The sequence below is a fragment of the Cupressus sempervirens genome, chromosome 6 (assembly GCF_028749045.1).
Source record: "Cupressus sempervirens isolate cs-2001-9-10 chromosome 6, ASM2874904v1, whole genome shotgun sequence".
In the NCBI taxonomy this organism is placed as follows: domain Eukaryota; kingdom Viridiplantae; phylum Streptophyta; class Pinopsida; order Cupressales; family Cupressaceae; genus Cupressus; species Cupressus sempervirens.
The window spans coordinates 68,066,797-68,083,264 of record NC_143123.1 but is presented as its reverse complement, the minus strand read 5'-3'; the positions used below and the strand labels follow the sequence as shown (position 1 = coordinate 68,083,264).

At 33.7% G+C, this 16,468-nt stretch overlaps 1 long non-coding RNA gene across 3 annotated transcripts in view; it reads left to right on the top strand.

The window, feature by feature from the left end:
* Positions 1 to 10,337, top strand: part of LOC149551164 (uncharacterized) — an 83,936-nt gene extending 73,599 nt beyond the window's left edge. For 2 of the 3 annotated variants that reach the window (XR_016352698.1, XR_016352693.1), the window contains 2 exons: positions 7,038 to 7,086; positions 9,071 to 9,238. This is a non-coding gene — a long non-coding RNA (uncharacterized LOC149551164). Of the gene's footprint in view, positions 1 to 7,037; positions 7,087 to 9,070; positions 9,239 to 9,867 lie in introns of those variants that run through there. The other variant, XR_016352694.1, reaches the window with a different exon arrangement.
* Positions 10,338 to 16,468: the final 6,131 nt, after the last annotated feature.

The window sequence follows — 16,468 nt, the reverse complement described above, 5'->3', positions numbered from 1 at the left end:
GATATTCGTCTTCGCACATCAGATTCTTAAGAGAGATTCTAAGGGAAGGGAGCTCAATTTTGATGGGCAATACAACCTTAGAGCCATAAAAAAGGGAAAATTGAGTGGCTCCTATGGGGGTATGGATGGAGGTGCGATAAGCCCAAAGGGTGGGAGAAATTTGGAGGTGCTAGTCACGGCCAGTTGCATCAACGATTTTCTTTAGGATTTTCAAACTGGTTTTATTAGTGGCTTCAACTTGGCCATTGCCTTGGGGGAAGTATTTGGTGGAGAAATGTTGGGTGATTTTGAATCTCATACACAATATGGCGGCCTCCTAATTTTTGAAAGAAGTCCCATTATCAATTATGATGTCTTGGGGGATGTCGAAATGATAGATGATGTAGTTCAAGATGAACTTCAAAACCTATTTTCCAATGGTGTAGCTTAAATGGATAGCCTTGACTGACATTTGTGAAGTACTTGGTGGTGACAATAATATACTTGTGGTCATTTGCAAAATTTGGATATATTTGACCAATAAGATCAAAACCCCAGTAGGAAAAGGGCCATGGTGTGGTGGTAGATTGAAGGTCTTGGGTGGGAGCGTGTATCGAATCTCCATGTTGTTGACAAGGAACACATTATTTCACAAAATGATAGGAATCAACTTCCACAGTAGGCCAATAATAACCTATTGTGAGAAGTTTGTTTGCTAATGTAAGTCCACTAGAATGGGAACCACAAATTCCTTGGTGAACCTCTTCTAACACCACTATGGCTTCATCTGTATTGAGACATTGGAGAGGGTTCCATCAAAGTGTTTTCAGAAAAGTGTGTCACTTAGGATAGTGTATTGGGTAGTGTGACAGATGGAGATTTTAGTTTAGTTTTTGGAAAGGGATATGGGGATTGTTTTATGATGAAGGTGAGCAAAATTTTTAGAGTACTATGGAGACTTAGGAACAAAAATCTCACACACTAGCTCTGATTTCAATTGCTCATAGGTAGGAAGAAAATGATTCTCAACAAGAAATTCAAACTTAGGACTATATTTAGGTGTGGTGATCATTAAGGATATGGTGGTCATAGCATCTACTACTTTTTTATTTGTCCTTGATATCTATTGAAAGACTATCTCAATGAAATATTGTTTAAGATCTTATACTATCTAGTGATATGGCAACAACTTTTCATCCTTTGTTTGATATTCATCTATAACTTGTCTAATGACCAATTGGCAATACCCAAAGGCAAGTAGGCTCTTGATACTCCATCAGATAGCTTGATATAGCCCTATTACTAGTCTGTCATACTCAGCTATGTTGTTTGTACAAGGAAATGAATTTTTTTAAGACCTATGGATAAGGTTTCCTTGTAGTGTAACAAATAAAATACCTACCCCCAATCCTTTCTATGTGAAAGAACCATCAAAATATAGTTTCCATTGTATACTAGTGGTAATAGTCATAAATGTGTCGCCATTTGGAAAATATGGTATGATAGGATTGTCTCCTTCAAGAGGAGCTTCTACAAGTTGATCGAGAATGGCTTGTCCCTTTATGGCCTTGTGGTCTTTATAGGAAATGTCAAATTCACCTAAAATCAAAACCCATTTTGCGGCACAACCAATGAGGGAATCTTTTGATAGAAAGTACTTGAGAGGGTCTATCTTAACAATGAGGTGTGTAGTATGATTAAGCATATGATGGTGTAGTTTTTGTGTGCGAAAGACTATAGCTAAACAAAATCGCTTGATAGTAGTGCAGTTCAACTCATAGCCAACTAATGTTCAATTGAGATAGTAGATAGCTTTCTCATTACCATTGTCATCTAACTGTGGTAAAAGAGAACCTAGTGCAACTAAAGTGACAAAAATGTAGAGAATTAATGGTTGACCTATGATTGGAGGGACTAGTACTGGTGGATTAGCTAGGTATACCTTAACTTGCTCAAATTGTTTCTAACGTAGGCAATCACATTGAAACTTGGTGTCTTTTCAAAGAAAGTGTGTGAGTGGATGAACTTTATCTACTAACCAACACACAAACCATCTAATGGATTGTAACCACCGTTGAAAGTTGCAGAGTTGTTTCAATGTAGTAGGTGGAGGCATTTCCATGATGGCTTTTACTTTTAGAGGGTCTACCTCAATGCTTCTTCTTGACACTATGTAACTTAACAACTTTCCTAATTGCACCCCAAAAACACACTTCTCGGGGTTAAGGAAAACTTTGTATTCATCCAACCTTTCAAATATGGTGGTAAGAACAACAATGTGTGAATCACATGTCTTACATTTTTCTAGGATGTCATCAACATAGTCTTCCACTATTACGTGTAAAAGATCATGGAACATTGTGGTCATTACATGTTGATAGGTCACAGCAACATTCTTTAAACCAAAAAGCATGACTAGGTAAAAAAATTTCCTCATGGGGTAGTAAATGTCATTTTGGTGTTGGTCTTCTTCTACAATTTTAATTTGATTGCAATCGGAGAAACTATCCATTAGAGATAACACTTTATGTCTAGTAGTCAAATCCACTATAATGTCTATGTTGGGTAGTGAAAAATCATCCTTAGGACATGTGACATTCAAGTTTTGAAAATATGAACATATGCTTTTGCTCCTAGAGGCTTTTCCTATAGGAACAATGTCGGGAACCCACTCATGATAATCAATAGGTCAGATGAACCTTTCTTTTAATTTTTTTTGCAATTGCATTTTTACCAAGAGTGCCACCTTAGAATGCATCTTACATAGATTTTTCTTAACAGGTCTAATCTTTGGATCCACTGCTAGGTGATGAATGACTAAGTCTATTTCTAAGCCAGGCATGTCTTTGTATGTCCATGCTAAATTAATTTTTCTTTTTTGTAAGAATTGAGTCATCACTTCTGGTTCTTCTGTATTTAGGGTAGCAACAATGTAGGTGATTTTTTAATTATCTATAATACCCAAGTTAACTAGAATTGTGTCTTCATTCAATATTGATGAATTTTTTGGTGGTAGAGTTCTAAATGGAAAGTCAACCTCTCCCTCTTTTGGTGCCTCTAGGAGGTTTTCACCAGAAGATGCATCCTTTATTTTATCCTTTTCTTGATCCAAGAGTGGTCCAAAATATTTTTCACTAAAGGATGTTTCTTCTATTTTTTTATTTTTGTTTTCTTTTTCACTTTTGTGACTAAGATAATTGACTTGGCTACCAAAGTAGGCTTTCTCATTGTATTGTATTCCATGCTCATAATCTTGGATATTCTTGAGGCCAAAATGAGACATCACTGCTTCATCAAAGTTATAGATATTGAGAGGTGGTGGTGTTTCTTGATGTTAGGGTTAGTGAGGGGTAGGTTGGTGGATGAGAGGCCAACTATGGTGATGGCATGGACATAGTTATCTAGGTCATCCTCAATGTATTAGAAAGGAACATCAAAGAATTCCTCCTCTTCCATCTCAAAATCAGGTTCAACCATACAATAGTTGTTAGCAAAGGATACCTTGGGTTTAATGTAGCCCAAACCTCGTCCTTTAGGATATATAGTAGCCTCAAGGGGTTTTCTAGTTGCATCTTCTTTAGGTCCAAGGCTTGTACCGTGATACCCCATGTTCTCAATGATGGGAGGAGCCTTGACATACTTATCTTTAGGGAATTCCACAGGATCATCTTTTGTGTCATAATATAGCCAATCTAAGATATTAGACTCCATGTGTTCATCACTAAATGAACCCAAATGTTTAAAGGTTGTTTTATTAACATGCATAATATCCTTATTTGTAGAGGAAGGTATTTGGGAAGGCTTACCAAAGGATCATGTGGAGAGTGGTAGTTGTCCAACACACAAGGCATTCTCAAACTTATACTCTCACATTTCTCAATTGGTAAAGGTAACCATCTTGATTGCAGTATTGACATTGATAGCTTCAACCTTCTCTTTTCCTTTACGGGAACTAGAATCAATATTGGATGACTCTGGAATTATTGTGGAAGGTGTTTCTGTTATGGTGAGAGATATAGGTATAACCTTAGCAAACTCACTGACTAGACAAAAATTCATTGGGGCACCTTCCAATCTCTTACAAAAAGCAAAAGGAAAAGGATCTCCTAGAATTGTGACCTCTCTTCCCTAGTGGGGAAATTTTAAGCATTGATGATAAGTAGATGGGACCACTTTCAGTGTATGTATCTAGGGTCGATTGAGTAAAATGCTATATGGTAAGTCCAAATCTAGGACATGACATTTAGTGTTGATTAAAACCGGTCTGACTTGTAGTGGTAGCATGATAACCCCTTTTGATTCTCTTTCTCTCTCATCAGATGCTTTAATGGTTATCCTTTTTTTGATATCTAGGAGGTCTTTTGGAATCCCCAAGAAGTAGATCATCTTCAATGTATAGAGGTTTAAACTAGATCCATTATCTACAAGGAATCATTTTATTTTTTGTCTGTATATAAGGACTTCAATATGGAGCAAAAAATTGTGGTGGTGATCAAGACCTTGAAAATCTTTGTCTATGAAGACAAGGTGTTGTTGTGTAGCAAGATTTTCGATCATGGTAGTGAATTAGGATGCATTGATGTTTTTAGGGACATGAGACTCTAAAGGAGAAGTATCAAAGATTTATTTGTGGATAGGTGAGGTGGTGAGAAGGTCTAGAATGAATATTTGTGCAGTAGTCTTCCCTAATTGAGATAGGACATCATAGTGAGAAGTGGGTCTCTACAAAGTGGATGGTGTGGTAGGTGCATGTGGAACTAATAGATTGGTGGGATTGGGAGTGGAAGCTTGCAAAGTAATTCTTCCCTGCCAAGTGGTTGTGCCACAGTCAACTTCTTGTAAGACTAATGCAAGAGCATCCAGTGGCGTAAGGGCAATCTTGTATCACCCAAAATATGCTTAGATATAGTTTATATTTAATGTGTTTTTATTTCTGGATACCCATTTGAGTCAAATAAAGGTTCCAACTCTCAGAGTTCCACTATTAGTTTTATGGGTTAGAGTTTTTAGGCACCTTGGGATATGTGTAAATGTAGAAAATAGGTTATTTTGTAATAGAGTCAAAATTATGATGAGTTAGAGAGTGTAATTTGGAGGAATGATTATTCTTTTAATTTAAAGTGTTGTAGAAAAAGAATCAAGTCAAAAGACTTTACGGTTAGAAAGTTATTGCAGTTTTAAGTTTCCTGCTGACCTCCTAAGAGTGCTTCAAAGTCAGATATGGGTTGCTAAATAGCCTTGTACGGGGCTGAAAGATGGGGGACAAGAAAAGCTAGTCCATTGGGCTGTAGAGTGCTTCGAGAGCTTTCCGAAAATGTAAATGGTTTGTCAATTGGAGTCCCGGTTCAAAAGTTATGCCTCTCGGAAGTTGGACTACCATTTTTGGATTTTTCTAATTTTACACCAACTTCTAACGTGACTTCTAGAACCTTCTGTTTTGGCAATGGATGCCAATCGGTGTATTCAAGAATGAATTCCTAATCCTAAACAAATTGGGGTCTATTTAAGAACATTTCTAGCATTGTAAAGGTAGTTCCTAGTGGAGTTAGAGAGAAGGTATTGTGTGGAGGATTTCTTTCTCCAGAATCTTACTATTGTAAGCCCATAGGGCATTTTTCATTGATAATAATATTTCCCTTTTCCTATGTGTTCATTCTGGTATTTGGTTGTGTCTCCATCAAAGATAAGGGTATTTATGTTAAAATGTATATAAGAAAATGTGACATTGTTATGTTGGATAAACCATTCATAACCTTCAAATTCACCAACAACAATACAATAGAGAGAAAAGTTGATTGGGATTGATTATAAAGGGTCATATTTTCCTTCTTAAGGAGAGGTATATCATGGATGGCCTTAATATCATCCTCATCCTCATCCTCATCATCATCATCATCAACAACAACAACAACACCAATACCAAATGTGTCATGGATCAATGCATTTGTACCATCATCTTCAAATGTATTTTCTAGCATATGATTATCATCTTCCATGGGATCATGATCTTCTTCTTTAATACTCACATCTGCATGTTCCTCTGAGATGTGGTGGTCCATATCATGTACTATCCTAGGGAGATCGAAGTATAAAAAAACGATGATAATCAAACCCCCATTCCATGGTTCATATGTATATTAATTGGGAAAACAATATAACAAACAACTTACCAATGGATGATAATCAAACTCCCCTTCAATGTGATCATTCTCCCTACAATATCTCTTAACTTTTTTTATTTTGATTCTTCTTGCCTTTAAGTCATTACAACTCTTGCAAGGACAATAACATTTGTCATTGTATTCTCTTTGAAAGTTAAACAACAATCTAGTGATTGTCTCCCTATTTTGATCAAATTCCTTGTATTATCTAACATGATCCTTCTTCATAGGAATAACTTATTCTTGTACCCTTATTGAGTTGGTTTTACTTTATGTTTATACCTACACATATGGTTTTGAAAGAAAAATTTGGTTTAATTAATGTGTTTATATACAAAAATATTGGACATGTTGTACTTAATGTTTATATCTACACATATGGTTTTGAAAGAAAAATTGGTGTAATTAATGTGTATATATGAGAAAATATTAGACATGTTATACTTAATGTTTATATCTACACATATGGTTTTGAAAGAAAAATTTGGTGTAATTAATGTGTATATCTGCAAAAATATTGGACATGTTGTACTTAATGTTTATATCTAAACATATGGTTTTGAAAGAAAAAATTTGGTGTAATTAATGTGTATATTTGCAAAAATATTGGACATTTTGCACTTAATGTTTATAGCCGCACATATGGTTTTGAAGATGGTACAATTATTGAACAATGTATTTCTTCACTGAGTTGCATTAAATCACCATGTATTTCTTTAGTGAATTGCATTAAAATGTGCCTACGGGTTGCAGGGCACCAGACACATAAATACAATTTGACCATACGATATCATAGAATCATCAAAGATTTTTGAGTTGGAATATTTGTGAGTCTCTAGTGTTTGTGTTTCTCAATTTCAGTATGCTAAATGTATTTATCTTCCATGTTTGATACAGGCCATAAGCTATGCAAAGCTTGCAAGTTTGCCTCCCTTGATGGGACTATGTGAGTACTATTCTATTTAGTTCTTTTTTTTCTATAATTTAATCACTACCCTCACATTAATATCCACATTCCCCTCTCACCAAATCAAGTTATTCAAGTAGGTCTACTCTTGTCTAAATTTGGATCTTTGTGAACTCCATTTAAATCTTCCAAAATAGTAGTTGGTACAAGAGATTTTAGAACTTACACTTGACTTTTTAATCTCCATTTCCCCTTGAGAGAGTATTTGACGACATTTTTAATGTTTATTTTTCTTTGTTTTAACCTTTCAATGAAATGATAAATGATAACTCTTAATTGTATGTTGATTATTGGACTAGTAAACTTTGCGGTTAACATCTAATGAATAATAATGATATGTAGCTCTAAATCATCTAGATGGATGGAAGGTTCTCAATGAAGTGCCTTTGCGGCTATCTCCGATGACAAATCATAGAAATATTAATAGATTGTGGGCCATTAAGAAAATGCATATAATAAATGTACATGCACACACATATATACATATTAACATGTGCTCACATATATCATATACATTGATTATTATTATAAAATAATAGATAATTTTAAAAAAAATTTATATCTATATGAAATAACTTATTAATTTTCCTACCCATTACACGAGGAATTTATTCAATTAAAAGCATACTAAAATCTATATGTAACGATTTTATATTACTACTTCTATTAATAAATTTATTTATCATTAATCTTTATTTATTAATTTTCCTTTCTATTAACCAACTATTATTTTTATTAAAATCGATATTAAAATTGAAGTGACATATCTCAAAAGAAATTTAGCTATTTTTCTCTATTAAATTCAATACTGAAGTCAATACAAGTGACATATCTCAAAAGAAACCCAAATGATCCAAATGATCACAAGCCATACTCATTCTCTTCCCTATTTACTTAAATTGTGAAAATAGAAATGAAATATATTGAGGATCAAGAACCTATGCTAGAGTTACAACACAATGTGAAGTTGATTTTAGATATGGTAGAGGTAAATATTTAGAAGTTTGATAAAAATTTAAGGCACAAGAGAGAGTTTATGACAATATACCAGAAGGACGAGCAACTTTAGAAAGAGACTACATGACTGAAACAACAACTAGACAACATAGAGGATATTATGGGAGCATGTGATAGAATCCTGAAAATATTGCGATAGGTACTATGACATTGGAATCACTTGTAAGTGTCTTTGAGAATTTATAGTCCAAATATCAGGGGGACTACAAGTTGTGCAATTTGTCATGTCTTGCATTTGCAATTGCTTTGCCATTACTTATAAAAGTGTTTCAAGGTTGGGAACCACTTCAATATCCTTTGCATGGTTTAGAGGTAATTTCATTGTGGCAGAGACTACTACAAGGGAATGAGCCTGGTGATTATGGTATTTACATAGAAGAACTTGCTTCTTCAACTCCTTACACTCAACTATTCACTAAAGTTATTCTTCTAGCAATGAGAATAGTTGCTACAAATTCCTGGGAGCTAAGGGACCTTGAACCTATGCTACATTTTTTGGAGACATGCGAGAAGTTGCTATTGGCTTTAAAACTTCTTAACATTTTGGATCATATAGTAATGCCCAAATTAAAAACAACAATAGATACTTGAGATCCTCATAGGAAGACTATGCCAACATATGGAGCCTTTATATCTAACCATTCATTATAAGTTGGGGAATGAGCTTCATGCTTGGCATGCAAGTAGTGCATCTGCATATGCAATTTTGTCACCTTGGAAAATTGTATTTGATCCTACTAGCTAGGAACAATTGCTTGTTTGCTTTATTGTATGTAATTTGATGAAGGTTCTACATGAATTTGTAATCAGCCCAGCTAATCAACAACTAGACCAATATAATTGGGTTATGGCTTGTTTCTTTTTAAAAATATCTTCTATGATATGTTTTTGTAAAATTTCTTGCGAACTCTACCCATTTTTCCTGGTGTACATTATTTTTGTGCAGGATCTTGAGTCAAGTCTCTTAGCATGGGTTGAGAGAGTTTTATTGTTCTATTATTTGGATTTTGGAATATGTATGCAACTGGATCAAATTTTCTATTGTGCTAAGATGTAATAAGAACCTTACAAAGATCTATTTGTATATATAAAGAGATACATGTTTAGAAGGAAATATGTTTGAAGATTCCTCAGGTATGTATATTGAAGCATCTCAAGTATGTGTTTCTGAACCATAAATTTTCATATTTGATTTCATTTACCTCACTATAATTAATACATAATAAAATATCTTTGCCTTTTTTTTTCTAAAGTTGAGGAATATATATTTCATTAATTACTTTAGATTAGAAATGAAAAACTTTATTAAAGTGATTATCTACCGATTTCTTTGTGCATAACCTTATCACAATGCAAAGAGTTCCAAATTGTATGATTTTGTATATATTTTTCCAAAGCAATAAGGATACTCATTTGATGAACGCTTAAATATTTTTCCAATCTGAATTTTTTAATTGATCATTAAATACATTTGAAGCACTTATTCTCCTTCGTGATGGATTGAATATTTCAAAATTATATTAAATAATATCGTGACAAATTAAAAATAAGTTTTAAGAAATGTATTATTTTTTATGCCTTTATCAAGTCCAAATTTTATTCTCACTACACTATAAGTAAATAAAAGAGGATTTGTTTATAGCTATTGTAAACCTAAAATATTTTCTTTACAAGATTTAATTTAATTTTGTCCTGTAGGAATATGCATTCTAAATATCTTATTCTCATATATTTTCATTACAGGTTAATGTACATCAGATTCTAAACTATGATCTATGCACTATCATAGGGGGCATCCCATGAATCATGGTTTTAACTTTATTGTTATGGAGTACAAAAATCAATAAATTGCAAGGCAAAGTCCATAATGGTGATTTTACAGATTGATTTTTCCCTCTACAAAGTGATGGAAGTGGATATGATCTACAATACTACCATCCATGAATCTGATCTCAACAAGCTCAAAGTAGCATCTGTCACCATTAAATTAGCTTCAACTTAATGTAGAGCGTCTAGTGTTGTGGAGCTGCTACTCCAATGGCTATTTCAATGGTTTGGCTACATATAATTGGGAAAGTCAAATCAATGCTATAAGGAGAAGATATTTTTCAAACAAAATGATTGATGATCAAATTGATAACCAAGCATGAAATTGTTATGCTATGATTGCATTAATGATTATATAAAACAACTATTATATTTGAAGTTGGCTATATTACTGTCAGGATAGTATTATGGAAAGTGAAATTTGCACGCTTCTTATTGTTTGCTAGTCAAAATTTGTCCCTATAATTCATCATGTAGTTTTGAAGCCCTAAACCTAATCCATTGCTCATATTAACCACAAAGAACTAGCAGACATGCCATATAAGATAGTTCATGTTGAACTAAATGAGACTGATAATGTAGACCAAGACTACAATAATACTCACTGATAATGTCTTGTGTTCGGAGAATGCAAAGAAAGGGGACGAAGGTCACAAGGACATGATAGGACAACACAATCACAGAGCAAGGGCATGACATGACAACAAAATGTAGAGCAAGGGAAACAAAATGTAGAGCAAGGGCACAACTAGGTAATGAAATCATAGATCTCCACACTTTTTTGCAACTTCTCTATACCCTCATTTAGAGCTCTCCACAATATTTCACATGCAACTCTCCACAATTGATCAAATTAGAATGATCAAAGTCATTTTATTTTTATTTTTACTTTTTATAATCATGCTAACATTGCAATTATGATGCCAACATTGGTATTGTGATGACATCTAGGACAATTGCAAAAAACTATATGTAGTAGAATTGTTTTTTAGAGAATTGGTGAGACTACATGGTCTGCCAAAAAGTATAATTTCAGATTGAGATACCAAATTTGTTCAGTATTTTTGGCATACATTGTGGAAGAAGTTTAACATAGATTTGAAGTTTAGTTCATCACATCATTGACAAATTGATGGATAGATAGAAGTTGTGAATCATAGTTTGGGAAACTTGCTAAGATGTTTGGTTGGAGACAAGCCAAGAGGATGGGATATGATTTTAACATAGGCAGAATTTGCATATAATAATTTTGTCAATAGGAGTACTGGTAAATCACCATTCTAGATTTTATTTGCGAGTAGTCCCATAAATGCTTCTAAATTGAGGTAGTTGGATAAAGGAGAGATAAGTAGTATTGAAGCAGAGGATTTTGCTGAACATTTGAAAAACATCCATGAGGAGGTGAGGAATCACATCATAAAGATGAATACACAATATAAGGCTAAGGAAAATGTGAAAATAAGTTATAAGGAATTTCAGATTGGAGACGAAGTCATGGTTCATTTGAGAAAAGTGCATTTTACATGGGGTACATATAATAAGTTGAAGTTGAAGAAGTTTGGACCGTGCAAGATAGTGAAAAGGCATGATTTTGGAAATGCATATGAAGTGGAGTTGCCTACTGAATTGTATATTTCACCAGTATTGAATATTTCAGATTTGACAGAGTATTATGAAGGAGGTGATGGAGATGAAGTTGTAGAAGCATAGTGGAGCATTCCAGCGACTAGTTTGGCTACAAAGGAGATTGCAGAGATATTGAACAATCGTGTTGGTAAAAGTACCAGAAACATAACTTATGAGGAATATCTGGTCAAATGGAAAAGGGAGTTCATTTGAGGATTCATCATGGTTAGTAAAGAAGGATGTTAACTATATTTGTTTTCCTTTGAACACCTGAGATGTGACAGGGTCACTTCTCAAATTACCTCGGGTGTTTGATGTAGGAGCATCCTAGGTGTAAGAGCAATCTTATATCACCCAAAAGTATTTTTCATTTCACTATTTTTTATTTTAATAAGGACTAGTGGATAGGGTGGTTACTATTTATGGGAACTTGCTCTTTTTAGTAAGTTTTTCATATGAGCTCGAAATATTCTTTTTTTCTACATGAATGTTCATTTTAGAGTTGTAAGCCTACAATAAAAATTTCATTACTCAAGCATAAGTATCGGAGAAGCTATTATAGATTTTTAGTAGAATTTTTTTTAGGTTCACTGATGGAGGCTTTAGAGTGCCCGAATGAGGTCTAAAAACTTGATGGAAGGGCACTTACACTATTTCGAGCTTGTAGATCAAGAGCTGGCATTTTTAAAAACTGTTATAATAGCCAATCAGAACAATGATTCGTGAGTTATGGCCTTTCGAAGTTGGGCTATCTGAGATATCTAAAATAATTGTCAAAGATGTATTTGGCCGAGTTTATATGTATTGTTAGGGTTTGTCTACCCTAGGTATTAAGTTTCATTGTCTAGAACTTTCCTAGGCAGCACAAATTTGCCTATTTAAGAAAGGCCCGAACATTGTCTAGGACAACTTTGGGTGATAGTTTGCAGCTTGTCTTGCAGATTATTATAATGAAGGTGCCCATGTGGGTTGGCATATTTTACTTGTGAATTTTGTAATACCACATTTTTAGCACAAATAAGAAGTCCATATTTTGTCTTGCATTTGTTGTTGTTTCTATGTTTCTATTATGAGTTTATGGTTTTAGTGGGAGGACCCTTCATCACTTTTGTCCATCATCTTTCTTCCTTCTGACTAAGCTTCTCACATACACATGAACTTCAGACTTAACTTGCTAGATCTCATAATATTGCTCTATCTGGTTTCACATTCTATCTTCTTCTTCACATATAACTTGATTAGCAACAATGAACATCTTGTTCATCCATTAAATAGACAACTTATTGCCACTTCACCAAATTCTTCCTTGTTTTTCTGCTTAATCACTATCATCTAGTCTTCATATAGCTCAAATTCATGGAATCTAGAAACACTAAGGTGTCACACATTCATCTTAAAATGTGCACTTCTTTTCAAATCATTAAATATCCTTCATTAGACCTTCTTTGAATTTCTCTAGTTGAAGATCTCATAACTAACTTTGTCCTTATCTTCAAAACTTATTGAACAATATATATTTCTATAAAATATCCCTCAAATCAATTCTCTTCCAAATTTCTCTTCCTTTTCCTTTCTTAGTTACTACTACACTTCGCTTGGTCAATACTAAGCTTGGTAGAAAAATGTTCAATGTTCCCCTTAGAATTTGTGATAATAGCATAATCATCTCCTATGTACTTTGAGTTGAGTGGTTGGAAACCCCACTCTAACATGTGCTATTAGAGCTTGGTCACAAGTTCAAATTCTTAGATCCTCGAGTAATTATGAGGGGGAGATTGTTGGAAAAATTTTGAGTACTCTCCTTGAGATTCATGACAAGGGATTAACTACCTCTTGTGTACTATGAGTTGAGTGGTTGGAAAACCCACTCTAACAACAATGTTCTTGCTTTCTCGGTGACAACTGTAATAGCTTGCTAACCACTGATTTCTTCATTCACCGACCTTATTGAATAGCTTGGTGCAGCTTACTGTTTCATTGTTTTCTCACTTCATGACTTCATAACTTGCTTATACATGATCTCAACACTTAATCAAATCATGTAAAACAATCATATCAATACTATTCTATAAAGTTCTAATTCATCAAGTGCCTTTTGAAATCCATACACTTATCGACACTTTCTTCATCATTATACTTTCTTTGAATCCTCTTCACAAATTAAATAATATGGCACTTTAAAGAATTAGCATTATGTCTTACCAATCAGGCTTGACATCAATGATAACATAATAACTAATATGATTATTTCACAAACATTACTAACATTATCAATTGGGGATAACCAATGCTTTTATGCCTTTGGAATTTGAGATTTTTTCTCTCTAAGTATTGTTTCATGGGATAATTGGAAATGACACTTTTAGGTAAAAATGTTTACAAGAATTAGAAATGCTAGATGAACAATGAACTAGCATTAGAACATATAGGAGCCTATCATAAATCTCTTCAAAATAATTATAATAACAAGTTTCTTGAATGCTATTTTTCTGTTTGTGATCTTGTTTTGTATGAGAACAAAAGGAATGTGAATGCTTTACCTAGCAAAAAGGGAAATGTAGTCCTAATTGGTTAAGACCCTTTGTTGTTACTGAAGTATATGGTTCACATGCTTATAAGATTGATGATATGGATGTCATTCATCATAAGAAACCCATTAATATTATGCATCTTTAGCATTAAATTGTGTCGAACATATTTCTTTCTTCATATACTAATTTTCTCCTAATTAAAACATTTTATTATATTTTATCATTCTATAATGTTTTATGTAAATAAGATATTACTCTAGAAACCTTAGTATTTCCTCTTTTATTGTTATTTTATGTCATTAATTAATAATTCATCGCATATATAAAGACACACATAGACACACACATATATTAAATATATACATATATATGTATATACATGTGATATACATATATATACACATACATCTATATAAATATTATATATACATATTACATATATATATATACTATAATATGTATATATGTATGTATCATCACAAGTTCTAGTACATGAAGGCATTATACATGTTCCTTTAATATATCATCATATCTATCTTCCTCTATATGCTCCATCGGGTAATGGCTCCCAAACCTCTCTGTTCTCTAGTGTGAGGAGGTTGGCTCATATGATGTAGTGTTGTGAGAATGGATCTTGGATGAGTTGTGCTCATATAAGCACTCAAATCTTTGTCTCCTACTCTTCTATGTGTCGCTTGAGTCTCTCCTCATTCTCCTGTCTCAATCTCAACTCTAATGCAATAGATGTAAAGATATCATCATGTCTACATGGATCTCTCTATCCTATAAAATTGTGTTGCCAGGTAGATGGTATCCTCAATGCTATAGTCAAGTCCTTAAGGACCTCAGTAATAAATCTCCTTCACTCTTTCACAATGCATCCAACCATATGTAAAATTACCATACTTAGATCTCCCTCCTAATGCTCTATGTCTCTCTCTGATGATGTGGGTGGGGGAATGAAATGAATAATCTCTCCATGCACTCAATACCTTGATCATGGTAGTGGTGCATCATTCTATGAGCATGACCACCATTCTTGATGTGGTATAGCAAGTACAATAAATATTGGCTCCTTATCAATTGCATGGCCTACTAGGGGAATCTATTCTACTCTCTCTCTCTCTCTCTCTCTCTCTCTCTCTCTCTCTCTCTCTCTCTCTCATTTCTTCCTATGTTGGGGGTGTTCTTCCTTACCAACTTTCTACTCCATCCCCATGATCTCCTCATCTATTACATCATCATTCGGCTAGTCCCTATCCTACATCACCTTATCCTCTCTCACTCCCTCATCCTCCTCTTCGTTAGATCATTTCTAACTTCTATAGAATGGACATTGATCACCTATGGGATAGTCTATTAGGAAGATGAGTCTTAGTCCCTTTTTTGTCTAGTAGTAGATTTATTTTGTAGTGCAACAATCATATTCTTCTGCTTCTACAAGAATATCCTCTTCCTCCTTTGTATCACTAGGGAAGATATCAGCTACTAAAGGTCTAGGGATGGCTCCAAGCCTTTGGATATACCTAATGGGATGCATATACTATGATATCAGGCTAGGGATGTCCTACTATAGATTAGAATTGAGACAGTACATACTGGTAGTAGTACGACATCATAACATGACTCTTCCATGCCTCTAGGAGTTTCCCCTTCTATTAATATCTCATCCGGTATGCTATCTCAAGAACTCCACCATATGGAGGTATCGTCTCCATACTATCTCATCTCCTCACATCCAATAGAATATCAATCTATAATACAAGGTGTATTTGAACTGCTAAATATCTACTATTGGAAGAATACACTCTAAAAAGGCTCTACTCCAATGCTATGTCTAGAGCATCTAAAGTTATCACATAGCTAGACGTGTAAGAATGTGCACAATCTTAAGAAGTCTCTCTAACATTTGGTAAGTTTACTCACCTCTAAATATAGAATTTCTAATATACTTCTTGTATATGTGAAATGTGTCTAACATACTTCTTGTATATGTGAAATGTGGGCCTTAGATCCTCACATACACTTCAACATGGTCATTACTATAAAAATCACCTTAGAATGAATATGAGATTATTCATCTGAGTAATCCAATAGTTTGACTTGTTGCCATCTAATTCGAAAGATTTTTCCCTTGCTCTTAGAATGACAAGTGGACAACCAGACCTCTTAGTACGAAGGATTTTATAAGAACTATATGAGAATGGAATTAATTTATATGAAATGCATTTTAATGTAATAACAAAAGAAAGATATTGTGTTAAATGAATACATTTTAAGCTAATATGAAATCCAAATACAAGAAAATTTAATCTAGCAAATGTATGAAATGATGCATATTCCAACATTAATTTGATACA